Consider the following 15,363-nt stretch of genomic DNA (forward strand, 5'->3'; position numbering starts at 1 on the left):
TACCGCCAATAATGTGCATCAGCTTGGGTGAACGTACCGCCAATAATGAGCGTCTGCCCGGGTGAACGTACCGCCAATAATGTGCATCAGCCTGGGTGAACGTACCGCCAATAATGTGCGTCTGCCTGGGTGAACGTACCGCCAATAATGTGCATCAGCCTGGGTGAACGTACCGCCAATAATGTGCATCAGCCTGGGTGAACGTACCGCCAATGTGCATCAGCCTGGGTGAACGTACTGCCAATGTGCATCAGCCTGGGTGAACATACCGCCAATAATGTGCATCAGCCTGGGTGAACGTACCGCCAATAATGAGCATCAGTCTAGGTGAACGTACCGTCAATAATGTGCATCAGTCTGGGTGAACGTACCGCCTATAATGAGCATCAGTCTAGGGGAACGTACCGTCAATAATGTGCATCAGCCTGGGTGAACGTACCGCCAATAATGTGCATCAGTCTAGGTGAACGTTCCACTATTCATGTGCATCAGCCTAGGTGAACCTACCGCCATTCATGTGCATCAGTCTAGGTGAACGCAGCGCCAATAATGTGCATCAGTCTAGGTCAGGGGTGGGCAAACTTTTTGACTTGAGGGCCGCAATGGGTTCATATATTGGACCCGGGAGCCGGACCAAGAGTAGATGAATGATGTGTATGTGTCATCCATAGTAAGTATAGTAATTAATCCCCCATATATTAATTCATCCCCCATATAGTAATTCATCCCCCATAGTAATTCATCCCCCATATAGTAATTCATCCCCCATATAGTAATTCATCCCCCATAGTAATTCATCCCCCATAGTAATTCATCCCCCCTATAGTAATTCATCCCCCATATAGTAATTCATCCCCCATATAGTAATTCATCCCCCATAGTAAATCATCCCCCATATAGTAATTCATCCCCCATATAGTAATTCATCCCCCATAGTAATTCATCCCCCATATAGTAATTCATCCCCCATATAGTAATTCATCCCCCATAGTAATTCATCCCCCATATAGTAATTCATCCCCCATAGTAATTCATCCCCCATATAGTAATTCATCCCTCATATATTAATTCATCCCCCATATAGTAATTCATCCCCCATATAGTAATTCATCCCCCATATAGTAATTCATCCCCCATAGTAATTCATCCCCCACATAGTAATTTATCCCCCATATAGTAATTCATCCCCCATAGTAATTCATCCCCCATATAGTAATTCATCCCCCATATAGTAATTCATCCCCCATAGTAATTCATCCCCCATATAGTAATTCATCCCCCATAGTAATTCATCCCCCCTATAGTAATTCATTACCCATATTAATTCATCCCCCATATTAAGTCCCCCCTGTGTCAATTCACTTACCTTTGCTCCGCGCGTTCCTCTCGCCGTGTTCCCGCGCCGTTCCGGTGTAGCATGAAAATCTGTCTCCTATGAGGATCTGTCCCCCTCGACGTATCTGCGCATGTGCGAGTTTCAGGCATTAGCAGCCGATCGGCGATCTCCGGCACATGCGCAGATACGTCGAGGGGGACAGATCCTCATAGGAGACAGATTTTCATGCTACACCGGTCTTCAGGGCGGACTGTGAGAGGAGCCTAGCTCCGCGGGCCGGATTAAAAGGTCCACCGGGCCGTATACGGCCCGCAGTTTGCCCATTGCTGGTCTAGGTGAACGTACCACCATTTATGTGCAGGGGCGGACTGACCATTTAGAAACCCGGCACTGCCCGAGGTCCCGGGATCAGTAGAGGGCCCCATGAGATGCCCCTTGTACCTTTTTCATAGGCTTTTTTGAGTTTGGGCAAGGGGCCCTATGATCCCCTATTGCCCGGGGGCCCCATGAGTTTTCAGTCCGCCCCTGTTCATGTGCATCAGCCTAGGACCTAGGTGAACATACCACCATTGATGTGCATCAGCCTAAGTGAACATAGCTGTGCAGGTGACTCTGTGCAGGCCAGTCAAGTTCCTCCACCCCAAACTCACTTATCCATGTCTAAATGGACCTTGCTTTGCTTTTATGGACTCCACTGATTTAAAATGACTTTTTGTTCGAGAACCATGTCAATATCTGGTCTCCCCGGACCCTGCATTCACTATATCCGGTCTCCCCAGACCCTGCATTCACTATATCTGATCTCCCCGGACCCTGCATTCACTATATTCGGTCTCCCCGGACCCTACACTCACTATATCTGGTCTCCCCGGACCCTGCATTCACTATATCTGGTCTTCCAGGACCCTGCATTCACTATATCTGGTCTTCCAGGACCCTGCATTCACTATATCTGGTCTCCCCGGACCCTGCATTCACTATATCTGGTCTCCCCGGACCCTGCATTCACTATATCCGGTCTCCCCAGACCCTGCATTCACTATATCCGCTCTCCCCGGACCCTGCATTCACTATATCCGCTCTCCCCGGACCCTGCATTCACTATATCTGATCTCCCCGGACCCTGCATTCATTATATTCGGTCTCCCCGGACCCTGCACTCACTATATCTGGTCTACCCGAACCCTGCATTCACTATATCTGGTCTCCCCAGACTCTGCATTCACTATATCTGGTCTTCCAGGACCCTGCATTCACTATATCTGGTCTTCCAGGACCCTGCATTCACTATATCTGGTCTCCCCGGACCCTGCATTCACTATATCTGGTCTCCCCAGACCCTGCATTCACTATATCTGGTCTCCCCAGACCCTGCATTCACTATATCTGGTCTCCCCGAACCCTGCATTCACTATATCCGGTCTCCCCGGACCCGGCATTCACTATATCTGGTCTCCCCGAACCCTGCAATTACTATATCTGGTCTCCCCAGACCCTGCATTCACTATATCTGGTCTCCCCAGACCCTGCATTCACTATATCTGGTCTTCCACAGTACACACAACATGGAAATGCAATTATTTTAGTAAATACAAACTGCTAAATACCATTTCGCATCAGCAGTATATAGCAGTCTTGTGACTTCTATCAGTGCCCAGCAGAGCACTGGTTAAAGCTTGTAGGAGGAGTTTTCATTTTCCTCCCGATTGTCCTATGAGGCTGCATGACCCGACCCCTCTGTCTGGACAGTGCTGATTGGCCCTGTGTTGATCACATGCACCCTCCCAATGAAAAAAAAACAAAACTCTAGCAATACACACCAAACTGAGCATGTGCAGCTTGCCCCCAAGGCTCTGTACGATCAGCGGATGGATTGGGGACAGTAGAAAAAGGGGAGGATCAGAGAAGACAGGATCAAAAAGCCTTTTTACACAATGCAGAGGATTAACCCCTTAGGTTCCACAGTGAGTATAACAAGCATGCTTTACTGCATCTACAGACTGATTTTACTGTTGTGGGTTTAGTAACACTTTACACCCCAAGTCACCTCAAACACGGCTTTGAAATCGTGCGTCTTACAGCGAAGTTGCACGATTTCAAAGTCGGGTGTCATGCCGATTTCAAGACACCTGACACAGATGTCTATGCGAATCGCACCAAAATCGAGCAAGTTGGAACTGCACCGATATGACCGCTCGTATGGCGGACAATAGGGTGCGACTTGGCATGTGATTTGCAAGCCGCACGACATGCAAATCACATGCCAATTCGCATCCAGTGTGACCGGAGACAAACCATTAGTGGAAGAATTTTATTGCAAACATTTACTTTTTCAGTCTTCACCTTACTGTATTAAATCATATGTACTAAACCACTATACGGTCCCTTGTGCTTCAAACAAAATATAGAAATAGGAAAAAAACTTTGTTTTGCTTGCTTGGGAATTACCTCTGTGTTTCAGGCAGGTTTTTAATCTCTTTTATTTCATTTCTTGAGGAAGAACTTTACAGGTTGTTATGTTATAAATACCCTCGAGCAACAGCCGCGTGAAATAGTAGATAAATTGTAGGTGTGATAGCAAACCTGTCATTCACTAACAGCAGAGGAAGGAAGGGAGAACACGCTGACGGAATTCTTTGCAACCAAATAACAGGATGAGATTTAGTCCTTTTCTCCTCTAATAGAAAATATTAAGGTGTATCTAAAGTGCTAAAATGTATCTAAAGCCCAAACTGTTTTTTTTTGGCGAGGGGTTCCCACATGGAAGAAAAATATATTTGAAATATATTTAAAAAATATTCTTCCCAAATATATTGACATATATTTGAAATGCTACAATTTTGGCCGTATTCAATATATTTCAATAAATATAAATCTATCTACATAGATAGATAAATAGATAATTGCTGAGCAAACTGTTGGCGCTATATAAATCCTGTATAATAATAATAGATAGATAGATAGATAGATAGAGGATAGATAGATAGATAGATAGATAGATAGATAGATAGATAGATAGATAGATAGATAGATAGATAGATAGAGGATAGATGGACGGACGGACAGACAGATAGATAGATAATTGCTGAGCAAACTGTTGGCACTATATATAAATCCTGTATAATAATAATAATAGATAGATAGATAGATAGATAGATAGAGGATAGATAGATAGATAGATAGATAGATAAATAGATAGATAGATAGATAGATAGATAGATAGATAGATGATGGATGGACGGACGGACGGACGGACAGATAGATAGATAATTGCTGAGCAAACTGTTGGCACTATATAAATCCTGTATAATAATAATAATAGATAGATAGATAGAGGATAGATAGATAGATGGATAGATAGATAGAGGATAGATAGATAGATAGATAGATAGATACAGTCAGGTCCATAAATATTGGGACATTGACACAATTCTAACATTTTTGGCTCTATACACCACCACAATGGATTTGAAATGTAACTAACATGATGTGCTTTAACTGCAGACTGTCAGCTTTAATTTGAGGGTATTTACATCCAAATCAGGTGAACGGTGTAGGAATTACAACAGTTTGCATATGTGCCTCCCACTTGTTAAGGGACCAAAAGTAACGGGACAATTAGCTTCTCAGCTGTTCCATGGCCAGGTGTGTGTTATTCCCTCATTATCCCAATTACAATGACCAGATAAAAGGTCCAAAGTTCATTTCAAGTGTGCTATTTGCATTTGGAATCTGGATCTCATCTTGAGAGTTGACAGCAAAAAAAGAGCTGTCACTATCAGTGAAGCAAGTCATCATTAGGCTGAAAAAACAAAACAAACCCATCAGAGAGATAGCAAAAACATTAGGCGTGGCCAAAACAACTGTTTCGAACATTCTTAAAAAGAAGGAACGCACCGGTGAGCTCAGCAACACCAAAAGAACCGGAAGACCACGGAAAACAACTGTGGTGGATGACCGAAGAATTCTTTCCCTGGTGAAGAAAACACCCTTCACAACAGTTGGCCAGATCAAGAACACTCTCCAGGAGGTAGGTGTATGTGTGTCAAAGTCAACAATCAAGAGAAGACTTCACCAGAGTGAATACAGAGGGTTCACCACAAGATGGAAACCATTGGTGAGCATCAAAAACAGGAAGGACAGATTAGAGTTTGCCAAAACGACATGTAAAAAAGCCTTCACAGTTCTGGAACAACATCCTACGGACAGATGAGACCAAGATCAACTTGTACCAGAGTGATGGGAAGAGAAGAGTATGGAGAAGGAAAGGAACTGCTCATGATCCTAAGCATACCACCTCATCAGTGAAGCATGGTGGTGGTAGTGTCATGGCGTGGGCATGTATGGCTGCCAATGGAACTGCTTCTCTCGTATTTATTTATGATGTGACTGCTGACAAAAGCAGCCGGATGAATTCTGAAGTGTTTCGGGAATATTATCTGCTCATATTCAGCCAAATGCTTCACAACTCATTGGACGCTTCACAGTGCAGATGGACAATGACCCAAAGCAGACTGCAAAAGCAACCAAAGAGTTTTTTAAGGGAAAGAAGTGGAATGTTATGCAATGGCCAAGTCAATCACCTGATCTGAATCCGATTGAGCATTTCACTTGCTGAAGACAAAACTGAAGGGAAAATGCCCCAAGAACAAGCAGGAACTGAAGACAGTTGCAGTAGAGGCCTGGCAGAGCATCCGCAGGGATGAAACCCAGCATCTGGTGATGTCTATGCGTTCCAGACTTCAGGCTGTAATTGACTGCAAAGGATTTGCAACCAAGTATTAAAAAGTGAAAGTTTGATTTATGATTATTATTCTGTCCCATTACTTTTGGTCCCATAACAAGTGGGAGGCACATATGCAAACTGTTGTAATTCCTACACCGTTCACCTGATTTGGATGTAAATACCCTCAAATTAAAGCTGACAGTCTGCAGTTAAAGCGCATCTTGTTTGTTTCATTTCAAATCCATTGTGGTGGTGTATAGAGCCAAAAATGTTAGAATTGTGTCGATGTCCCAATATTTATGGACCTGACTGTAGATAGATAGAGGATAGATAGATAGATAGATAGATAGATAGATAGATAGATAATTGCTGAGCAAACTGTTGGCACTATATAAATCCTGTATAATAATAATAGATAGATGATAGATAGATAAATATAAATAGATTTTTTTTTATATATATATATATATATATATATATATATATAAAACAACATGCTTATATATAGATATTTATATACAGGATATATTTATATATATATATATATATATATACAGTTGTGTTCAAAATAATAGCAGTCAGACATCACTAACCTGATCAATCACTGTTTTTGGTAGAAATGATATTTCTACATGGCAAATAATTTCCTAGCAGGTGTAGTAGAGTAATAGAAATCCAACAGACCCAACAGTCATGACATGAATGCTGCTGATTCTGTGTCATTGAATCACTCATTGAAAGGGGCGTGTTCAAAATAATAGCAGTGTGGAGTTCTATTAGTGAGGTCATTCATTCTTTGAAAAACAGGTGGCAATTATTGCCCTTATTTAAGGAAGGAAGGCAGCAAATGTTGGACATGCTGGTTACAGTGCATTTCTCTCTGAAATTCTGAGGAAAATGGGTCGTTCCAGACATTGTTCAGAAGAACAGCGTACCTTGATTAAAAAGTTGATTGGAGAGGGGAAAACATATAAAGAAGTGCAGAAAATGATCGGCTGCTCAGCTAAAATGATCGCAAATGCTTTAAAATGGCAACCAAAACCTGAAAGACGCGGAAGAAAGCAAAAAACTGCCATTCTAATGGATAGAAGAATAGCTAAAATGGCGCAGACTCAGCCAACAATCAGCTCCAGGAAGATGAAAGAAGGTGTGGCGTTCCCTGTGAGGACTGTTACAATTAGAAGACGCCTATGTGAAGCCAAGCTATCTGCAAGAAGTCCCCGCAAAGTCCCACTGTTGAAAAAAAGACGTGCTGAAGAGGTTACAATTTGCCAAAGAGCACATTGACTGGCCTAAAGGGAAATGGCGCAACATTTTGTGGACTGATGAAAGTAAGATTGTTCTTTTTGGGTCTAGTGGGTGGAGACAGTTTGTCAGACGACCCCCAAACACTGAATTCAAGGCACAGTACACTGTGAAGACAGTGAAGCATGGTGGTGCAAGCATCATGATATGGGGATGTTTCTCATACTACGGTGTTGGGCCTATTTATCACATACCAGGGATCATGGATCAGTTTGAATACATCAGAATACTTGAAGAGGTCATGCTGCCTTATGCTGAAGAGGAAATGCCCTTGAAATGGGTGTTCCAACAAGACAACGACCCCAAACACACCAGTAAACGTGCAACATCTTGGTTCCAGACCAACAAGATGGACGTTATGGAGTGGCCAGCCCAATCTTCGGATCTTAATACAATAGAAAACTTGTGGGGTGACATCAAAAATGCAGTTTCTGAGGCAAAACCAAGAAATAGAGAAGAACTGTGGAATGTAGTCCAATCATCCTGGGCTGGAATACCTGATCACAGGGGCCAGAAGTTGGGTGACTCCATACAACACAGATGTACAGCAGTTCTCAGAAACAGTGGGACTACAACCAAATATTCATGAAGTCATTCAAAGGAAAGCAAAATCTTCAAACATTTCTCAGTTTATATAGTGAATGTTTGAGTTTGTAAAGAAGAATACAAACACTGCGATTTTTTTGAACCGTCTAATATTCACTTTTCTTCAATTTTTTTAGAGGAACAACACAAATTTGATGTATTTTTCTTCATGTTTTGATTTGGAATAGAATGTGTCGTGTTCCCAATGCATTTGTGTGGATGGAAATAAAAGCTATTAGAAGGATTTTGAGTTTTATTCACTTTTTTCAACACACTGCTATTATTTTGAACACAACTGTATATCTACAGATTACAAGGTACTAAATGTTGGTATGGATATGAGACGTGTTCCAAACAAACATGCTTAATCTTGTAGATGATGTCATCCATATGCAGAGTTCTTCTCTCTTTTCCCTGAGGAAGGAGTGGAGCCACTCCGAAACACGTTGGAACAATTAGAATAGTATCTCTGCAGGAATTGTACATCAATGATGATTCCATAATTCATATCCTTTATGGCCAATCACACATAGTCATCCTGGGTATCCTTATCATGTAAATTCATATTCTGGTTTCGATGGTGTACTATGGCTCTGTATGTTGTAAGTCCCAAGTCCTAGGGGGTCCCTCCTTCTTCGCCTCCTTGGGATATAAAGGCCTGGGAATGTCACGTGGAGGCCTATGGCATGGGATGCAGCACAATATGGCAGAGGGTTCGGCCTCAGCAGGAGGGGCAGTTTTCTAGCAGGACAGGAGCGGGAGTAGGGACTTGTGCTCTTGGTGCCATCACTAGCCAATCACTTGTGCTCTTGGCGCCATTATTAGCCAATCAATTGTGCTCTTGTCATCATTACTAGACAATCACTTGTGCTCTTGGCGCCATTACTAGACAACCACTTGTGCTCTAGGCGCCATTACTAGCCAGTCACTTGTGCTCTTAGCTCCATTACTAGTCAATCACTTGTGCTCTTGGTGCCATTACTAGACAATCACTTGTGCTCTTGGTGCCATCACTAGCCAATCACTTGTGCTCTTGGCGCCATTATTAGCCAATCAATTGTGCTCTTGTCATCATTACTAGACAATCACTTGTGCTCTTGGCGCCATTACTAGACAATCACTTGTGCTCTTGGCGCCATTACTAGACAATTACCTGTGCTCTAGGCGCCATTACTAGCCAATCACTTGTGCTCTTAGCTCCATTACTGGTCAATCACTTTTTCTTTTGGCGCCATTACTAGCCAATCAGTTGTGCTCTTAGCACCATTACTAGCCAATCAGTTGTGCTCTTGGCGCCATTACTAGCCAATAACATGTGCTCTTGGTGCCATTACTAAACAATCACTTGTGCTCTTGGCACCATTACTAGCCAATCAGTTGTGCTCTTGGCACCATTACTAGCCAATCACTTGTGCTCTTGGCGCCATTACTAGGCAATCACTTGTGCTCTTAGCACCATTACTAGCCAATCAGTTGTGCTCTTGGCACCATTACTAGCCAATCACATGTGCTCTTGGTCCATTACTAAACAATCACTTGTGCTCTTGGCACCATTACTAGCCAATCAGTTGTGCTCTTTGTGCCATTAATAGCCAATCACTTGTGCTATTGGCACCATCACTAGCCAATCACTTGTGCTCTTGGCGCCATTACTAGCCAATCACTTGCATTCTTGGCGCCATTACTAGACAATCACTTGTGCTCTTGGCGCCATTACTAGACAATCAGTTGTGCTCTTAGCACCATTACTAGCCAATCAGTTGTGCTCTTGGCGCCATTACTAGCCAATCACATGTGCTCTTGGTGCCATTAATAGACAATAAATTGTGCTCTTGGCGCCATTACTAGCCAATCAGTTGTGCTCTTAGCACCATTACTAGCCAATCAGTTGTGCTCTTTGTGCCATTACTAGACAATCACTTGTGCTCTTGGTGCCATTACTAGACAATCACTTGAGCTCTTGGCGCCATTACTAGCCAATCACTTGTGCTCTTAGCTCCATTACTGGTCAATCACTTGTGCTCTAGGCGCCATTACTAGTCAATCACTTGTGCTCTAGGCGCCATTACTAGCCAAGCACTTGTTCTCTTGACGCCATTACTAGACAATCACTTGTGCTCTTGGCGCCATCACTAGCCAATCACTTGTGCCCTTGGCTCTATTACTAGACAATCAGTTGTGCTCTTGGCGCCATTACTAGACAATCACTTGTGCTCTTGGTGCCATTACTAGACAATCACTTGTGCTCTTGGCGCCATTACTAGCCAATCACTTGTGCTTTTGGCGCCATTACTAGCCAATCAGTTGTGCTCTTAGCACCATTACTAGCCAATCAGTTGTGCTCTTGGCGCCATTACTAGCCAATCACTTGTGCTCTTTGTGCCATTAATAGCCAATCACTTGTGCTCTTGGCGCCATTACTAGCCAATCACTTGCATTCTTGGCGCCATTACCAGACAATCACTTGTGCTCTTGGCGCCATTACTAGACAATCACTTGTGCTCTTGGCACCATTACTAGGCAATCACTTGTGCTCTTGGTGCAATCACTTGCATTCTTGGCGCCATTACTAGACAATCACTTGTGCTCTTGGCGCCATCACTAGCCAATCACTTGTGCTCTTGGCGCCATTACTAGCCAATCACATGTGCTCTTGGTGCCATTAATAGACAATAAATTGTGCTCTTGGCGCCATTACTAGCCAATCAGTTGTGCTCTTAGCACCATTACTAGCCAATCAGTTGTGCTCTTGGTGCCATTACTAGACAATCACTTGAGCTCTTGGTGCCATTATTAGACAATCACTTGTGCTCTTGGCGCCATTACTAGCCAATCACTTGTGCTCTTAGCTCCATTACTGGTCAATCACTTGTGCTCTAGGCGCCATTACTAGCCAAGCACTTGTTCTCTTGACGCCATTACTAGACAATCACTTGTGCTCTTGGCGCCATCACTAGCCAATCACTTGTGCTCTTGGCTCCATTACTAGACAATCAGTTGTGCTCTTGGCGCCATTACTAGCCAATCACATGTGCTCTTGGTGCCATTAATAAACAATAACTTGTGCTCTTGGCGCCATTACTAGCCAATCAGTTGTGCTCTTAGCACCATTACTAGCCAATCAGTTGTGCTCTTAGCACCATTACTAGCCAATCAGTTGTGCTCTTTGTGCCATTACTAGACAATCACTTGTGCTCTTGGTGCCATTACTAGACAATCACTTGTGCTCTTGGTGCCATTACTAGACAATCACTTGTGCTCTTGGCGCCATTACTAGCCAATCACTTGTGCTTTTGGCGCCATTACTAGCCAATCAGTTGTGCTCTTAGCACCATTACTAGCCAATCAGTTGTGCTCTTGGCACCATTACTAGCCAATCAGTTGTGCTCTTGGCACCATTACTAGCCAATCAGTTGTGCTCTTAGCACCATTACTAGCCAATCAGTTGTGCTCTTGGCACCATTACTAGGCAATCACTTGTGCTCTTAGCACCATTACTAGCCAATCAGTTGTGCTCTTGGCACCATTACTAGCCAATCACATGTGCTTTTGGTGCCATTACTAAACAATCACTTATGCTCTTGGCACCATTACTAGCCAATCAGTTGTGCTCTTAGCACCATTACTAGCCAATCAGTTGTGCTCTTGGCGCCATTACTAGCCAATCACTTGTGCTCTTTGTGCCATTAATAGCCAATCAATTGTGCTCTTGGCGCCATTACTAGCCAATCACTTGCATTCTTGGCAGCATTACCAGACAATCACTTGTGCTCTTGGCGCCATTACTAGACAATCACTTGTGCTCTTGGTGCCATTACTAGACAATCACTTGTGCTCTTGGTGCCATTACTAGACAATCACTTGCATTCTTGGCGCCATTACTAGCCAAGCACTTGTTCTCTTGATGCCATTATTAGACAATCACTTGTGCTCTTGGCGCCATCACTAGCCAATCACTTGTGCTCTTGGCGCCATTACTAGACAATCAGTTGTGCTCTTAGCACCATTACTAGCCAATCAGTTGTGCTCTTGACGCCATTACTAGCCAATCACATGTGCTCTTGGTGCCATTAATAAACAATAACTTGTGCTCTTGGCGCCATTACTAGCCAATCAGTTGTGCTCTTAGCACCATTACTAGCCAATCAGTTGTGCTCTTTGTGCCATTACTAGACAATCACTTGTGCTCTTGGCGCCATTACTAGGCAATCACTTGTGCTTTTGGCGCCATTACTAGGCAATCACTTGTGCTCTTGGTGCCATTACTAGACAATCACTTGCATTCTTGGCGCCATTATTAGCCAATCACTTGTGCTCTTGACGCCATTACTAGACAATCACTTCTGCTCTTGGCGCCATTACTAGCCAATCAATTGTTCTCTTGGCACCATTACTAGACAATCAATTGTTCTCTTGGCGCCATTACTAGACAATCACTTGTGCTCTTGCGCCATTACTAGCCAATCACGGAGCCCCAAAATCTTGTAGTGGGTCAGATGTGGCCACAGTTTGGAGAGCCCATGGTCTGCAGGTGGAGGAACAGGCTGTGTGCAATCCCTTGCGCCATCATCGCATACAACGCAGGACTGTTAACCCTATATCGTACGCGGGTGCATGGGGCTAAAAAGAGAAGCGATCCAAATGAGGAGGCGTGTCCTCAGGCATTTCAGAAGATGCAAATTAACATATACAGAGAAGCTTCAGCCTACAATAGTAATCGGTCAAATAATACCTGGGGTCGAAAAAAAAAAACACGTCACATTATCTAGCAGCGTAGAATTCATCCACTTGATAATCACGGTGCTCCTTTTGTTGGCTGCAGCTGGCTCTGTTCCCAGGGAAACGCAGTTCTGTTGCTATAGCAACGGAACCGCTGGAAATAGTTCTGGAGATGATGAGATGCTGGGAAGGATGATCTTTGTGCTCTACAGCGAATGCACGCGTGTTCCTGGCGTGTCCTTATGCACTTTGCGTCATGCAAACCCTTTTCCTTGGTCTGTAAACCGAGCCGGATCTGTATATTTATAATCCACATAGAATGGGACGTTATAGAAAAGGCAACAGGGAAACCTTGCGAGGAACTGCGTTGCTTCTGCCAGGGGCGGACTGACAACTCATGGGGCCCCCGGGCAATAGGGGATCATGGGGCCCCTGTGTCCTTGCCCACACTCAAAAAGCCTATGAAAAAGGTACCAGGGGCATCTCATGGGGCCCCATACTGACCCCGGGCCCTCGGGCAGTGCCTGAGTTTCCAAACGGTCAGTCCACCCCTGGCTTCTGCTATTTCAGGGTCACTTTAGGGCTCATTCGCACGGGTGGTTAGTGGCCGTCCTGCAAATTCCGGCAGCAAGAATCGCCTTTTGTTTAGGCCTCATGCACACAGGACGGTTTGGAAACGCTCCTCCTCTTGGCAGCAACGTTGTAGCAGAGAAAATACGTCTGATGAGCGTTTAGGTGCATTTACAAGCGTCACGCGATTGGGTGTTAATTCATTTTATTGGCTAGAATGATCATTTTTTAGTCTGGCCGGTGAAATTAAGTGCTAAACGCACATAGGCGCATTCAGACGCGTTTCCAATCATTTTTTTTCTGCCAAAACGCTGCTGCTCCTGGACGCTTTGGCCGTGGGGGGTTTTCTCCTGCTGGTCAACGCTACTGCGACTTAGGATACTTTCACACGGAGGAGTTTTTGCGTTAAAAAAAGCACTCAAGAAAAATGCTTCCTTGTGTATGTGAATGTATATCTATGTATGTGAATGTATAGCAATGTATGTGAATGTATATCTATGTATGTGAATGTATAGCAATGTATGTGAATGTATATCTATGTATGTGAATGTATAGCAATGTATGTGAATGTAAATCTATGTATGTGAATGTATATCTATGTATGTGAGTGTATAGCAATGTATGTGAATGTATATCTATGTATGTAAATGTAAGCAATGTATGTGAATGTATATCTATGTATGTAAATATATATCTATTTTTGTGAATGTATAGCAATGTATGTGAATGCATATCTATGTATGTGAATGTACAGCTATGTATGTGAATGTATAGCAATGTATGTGAATTTACAGCTATGTATGTGAATGTATAGCAATGTATGTGAATGTATAGCAATGTATGTGAATGTACAGCTATGTATGTGAATGTATAGCAATGTATGTGAATGTACAGCAATGTATGTGAATGTACAGCAATGTATGTGAATGTATAGCTATGTATGTGAATGTATAGCAATGTATGTGAATGTATATCTATGTATGCGAGTGTATATCTATGTATGCGAGTGTATATCTATGTATGCGAGTGTATATCTATGTATGTGAATGTATATCTATGTATGTGAGTGTATATCTATGTATGCAAATATATATCTCTTTTTGTGAATGTATAGCAATGTATGTGAATGCATATCTATGTATGTGATTGTATATGTATGTGAATGTATAGCAATGCATATGAATGTATAGCAATGTATGTGAATGTATATCATGTATGTGAATGTATAGCAATGTATGTGAATGTATATCATGTATGTGAATGTATAGCAATGTATGTGAATGTATATCTATGTATGTAAATGTATAGCAATGTATATCCATGCATATGAATGTATAGCAATGTATGTGAATGTATATCCATGTATGTGAATGTATATCTATGTCTGTTTTCTCGCTGAGGCATTGCGCTTGCGGTGCAGTGTAACAACTTCTGCTTGCAGCTTCTTTGGGGCATGTTTAGGGAATTTAATAAAAACGCTCCAAAAAAGCCTCTTCCCATTGAAATCAATTGAAAAAACACCTAAAAAACGGCTGAAAAGCGCCTCAAAAATGCCTCTTCCTGTTGAAATCAATTGAAAGCACCTAAAAAATGCCTGAAAAGTGACTAAAAAATGCCTCTTCCTGTGGAAATTAATTGAAAACGCCTGAAAAGCACCTCAAAAACGCATCTGGGAAGTGTTTTTGGTGCAGTTTTTAACCGCTTCCCGTCCACCCTATAGCAGAAATACTGCTACAGCATGGCACGGGTGTGCAAAATCACGTGTATATATGTGTGATTTTGCATTTGCGTGCCCTACCCGCGCCACCATTCACCGAATCCCAGCAGGTGATTACTCGCCGGCGCCCAATGATTGCCGAGCATCTCTGACAGGGAGGAGAACTGTAAACAAAACAGTTCTCCTCCCTGTCAGCTCCAGCACACCGCTGTCGCTAGTTTGCACAGGCTGAGCAGCTGCTGCTACAGTTGCAAGAAAAAGTATGTGAACCCCTTGGGATTACGTGGAGTTTTGCATGAATTGAGCATAAAATGTGCTCTGAACGTCATCTAAGTCACAACAATAGAAGAACACAGTCTGCTGAACATAATACTACACAAACATTAGATGTTGCCATGGTTTAAC

Source organism: Staurois parvus, unplaced genomic scaffold (assembly GCF_062004578.1).
Source record: "Staurois parvus isolate SC_StPar_1 unplaced genomic scaffold, SC_StPar_1.0 ptg000827l, whole genome shotgun sequence".
Lineage (NCBI taxonomy): Eukaryota > Metazoa > Chordata > Amphibia > Anura > Ranidae > Staurois > Staurois parvus.